We start from the raw sequence: 3441 nt of genomic DNA, 5'->3' as shown, positions 1-3441 counted from the left end.
GACTGTGTTGATCGCCTCACTATCACACTTCATCCTCTGGCCTCTAACAACCACGTAGTCAACTTCTTTGAAAGCTGCTGCTAGCTGCTTTTTTTGGGATATTAATGCACTGTATGCACTGTAGAACTCTCTTACTCAGTTTGGAATAGAAGGGCCACGGGGTTTGGTGAAGATTTGGAACTTGTGGTGTTTTAGGCAATCCATTATTTTCGGGTACCTGTCGATCACTCTGTCTGTAGACAGACGTTTCTCTTCAAGAATTGTCCTTAGCCCTTCAGTCTTTAATTTGTTCATTGACTTGGGAGGAGGCCCCTGTATTGGTGGTGTAGGCACCATTGCTTGCTCTGGAACTGTAGGAGGAGAGGTGGTCGCCTGAGGGGTTCTGATCCTAGATGGATCATTCAATTTTTTAGAGCGTAGTTCTGCCCTACGTGCTACTACCAGTTTATCATCATCTGACTGCATTGTTTGGGGTTCCTGCTGCTCACCCTCACTCTCCGAGGCGGTAAGGTAAGTATCATGGATGCCCTCACTGTCAGAGCTCGCCTCTGGTGATGCAGGTGTTTTTTCTTCACCTTTTCCTTTTTCACCAATCGTGGAAAATTTCTTAGTTTTGCCCTCAGAGCTGCATTCTCTTCATTGTAACTTTTTTTGCTTTCCCTTGCTGTGGCAGGTTTCTTCCAGCAAATTTAGATCTAGCCATTTCTGAAAAATATCGGGAAGGAGTTAGAAAACTGTCAGCTAAAATCACAGAAAAGGAAGTTCAGGAAAACTTGCTAACACTATCGGCGAGTCGCGTTATTGCTTAGGCGAACTCGATTGAGCTCGCAAAAAGGATTAGCTAGAGAAGTTCAGACAAGTTGGCGATGGGATGATTATTTGGCGGGTCGCTGACGGTATTCGGCGAGCGAGAGTCAGTTCGTCGAAAGTTACAGTGCAAAATGAGTTCAGGGATATAGACTAAGGGCGATCAAGAAAAATATTTTGGCGAGTCGCCGAACACCTTTTGCAACTTTAGGCTTCTCGCCGAAAGTTACAGAGCCAAACAACAAGTAGAGCATGAACTTAAAGGCGAGATGGAGACATTAGGCGAACCGCCAAGTGATTCGGCGAGCTCAATCCAGTTTGCCAAATGACTGACCGTGCCTAATCTCAATCCATATTCTTGAAGTCAACCCCGCAACCCCCAAAATAAAATTTTAAGTGTGCACAACTCAAATATGCAGCAGAACCCATAACACCCAATGTCTCGTGGTACTTAGACTTCTACCGATTCAAAATCAACAACAAGTAAGCATAACCCTATGAACTCTTTTTCATTTTACGCACAAATTAGCAAGATTTCAACAGTAGTACACTACGGGCAAGATACTCAAATTATAGCAGGCAAACAAACATCCTGATACTACCAGAGAGGCCCAGCACACTTCAACAGGATAAAATCACTTGAATAAGAGCATAAATACCAAAAGTAAATACAGGGTTTGAAAAACAAACCTTTTTGGCAGATAAAATCAAAACTGTGATGCTAGGCGGCAAATTAATCCAGATCCAGACACCAATTAATCAACTAAAATACTTGTAAGATGCAAAAATTTTGGAAATATTAAGTAGGTGCGATTTTGCGAAGGTCAACAGTGAGGGGAAATGAAAGGATTGATAGTTTAAACCTTTGGCTTTATAAAAACTATCCAGATGTCGCCCATTCGGCGTCATTAGTCGAATTCGCTAAACTACTTGGAGGCACGCCTAACGTTCACTTACCTCGCCGAATTGCATGGACTTCCAATTAAACTGGGATTCAAATCGGCGGACTAATTGGCAATTTCCTACCAGATCGGTGATCTGCCAATAATTTGATGAGTTCGTCGAGTTTTACAAAGTCCAAGTTGAATTTTCCTTGAATCCAATGGCGGGTCAGGTCAAGGTCGCGGACACCTTTGGCGATTCGCTGACTAGGCCTTTATCTCGCCAATTCTTGTATTTTTTCAAATAATTTCCTCACTTTGTCCTGCACATTTAACACACCATTATTCTAAAATAACACAAAATTGTAAAACCTTGGTATGCCTCCAAAGAAGCGCCTTAGTTATAGTTGTGGCACGACTTCCCCACTTAATTTTGATTTGTGGAGACGAGACAACACATGACCCATTTGGGTTTCTACAACTGAATGATATGAAATGAGAAGCAATTATCTCATTCAACATTAAAACATTCTCTTTTATCTCATTTAACGCCTTGTCGTGACTTTAGACCTTGTGAAGAATGAGTGAGAGCATCTCTGCTATTTGTCCACCCTCATTTACATTAGGCTTCATGCGCTATTGATGGGGAATGTACCGGTCTTTATTTTTGTCCAGCGCTTCCAATTCCATGATCTTTTTGGTCACTAGATCCAGCTGGGTCAACAGTGTGGCCAAAATATGGTCCTTCTCAGTCTCTTTGTTGGTCATTACTAGGTTATAAAGAAGATGGGCTGCTATTGCGTAGGGTAATCGTGAGAGACCCCCCAGAAATATTTGATCAGCCATTCTTCAGTTTTCTGGGCCAAGACTTTTGCAAAAGCAGTCCAATAGCACGTTTCATAAAACTCCATGAGTTGGGTGGTGCAGGAAGATTGACTTAAATTTCAGCCACAACTCATGGATTGACTCCCTCTCCAATTGTTTGAAACTTAGGATGTGTAACACCCCGTATTCGAAAATAGAGATTTCAGATTTCTGGTGTTACAGGTGGCACTCACGGACACCATCCATGGACCGTAGATGGACTCACGGTTCGTCCTGCAGGTCCGTGGTTCGTGACAGAAAACTTTCCCAGAACTCAGTCAGAAAATTTGGCTAAGTATTGACCCACGGACGGACTTACGGTCCGTAAGTCAGGTCACGGATCGTAGTTCGTGTCCGTGGATCGATGCCCCAAAAGCCCAGCTTCAGTCCTGATTGACGGTTGACCAGCACAGACCGTCAATCGATCCATGGTCCGTAGGTCTGACCATAGGTGAGGATTAGCAGCCAGTTAGCTGAAAATTATTGATGGGTAAACTTTAGATGGTTATAACTCTTAGCACAAAAGAAATTAGGTATCCCATGACCTATGATATGATAGATAATTGAATTATCTTTCCAACGCCACCGAGTTTGCTAAATTACGACCTCCGAGTAAAATGTTATGCTCGTTTTACTGAAGCCCTGTCGGGCAGACTCGACCTACTGACCCATTCGACGGACCGTAGGTCCAATTCGTCAGTCACTCCGATAGCAATTAATTCAGGGGTCTTTTGGTCTTTTCCTATTTCGTTTAACCCCTAAGATACGTCGTTTTGACCCTAAATCATGAGGTTTTAGTCAGTTTAAACTTAGAAACATAATTAGAACTTACCTTAGTCAAAATCATTAATCAAAACTTAGAAAATTAGAATCAAGAGAGGAGAAAAAG

The sequence above is a fragment of the Solanum verrucosum genome, unplaced genomic scaffold, assembly GCF_900185275.1.
Source record: "Solanum verrucosum unplaced genomic scaffold, falcon-dt-bn FXZP01000244.1, whole genome shotgun sequence".
Lineage (NCBI taxonomy): Eukaryota > Viridiplantae > Streptophyta > Magnoliopsida > Solanales > Solanaceae > Solanum > Solanum verrucosum.
Note: the sequence above shows the minus strand (reverse complement) of the source record.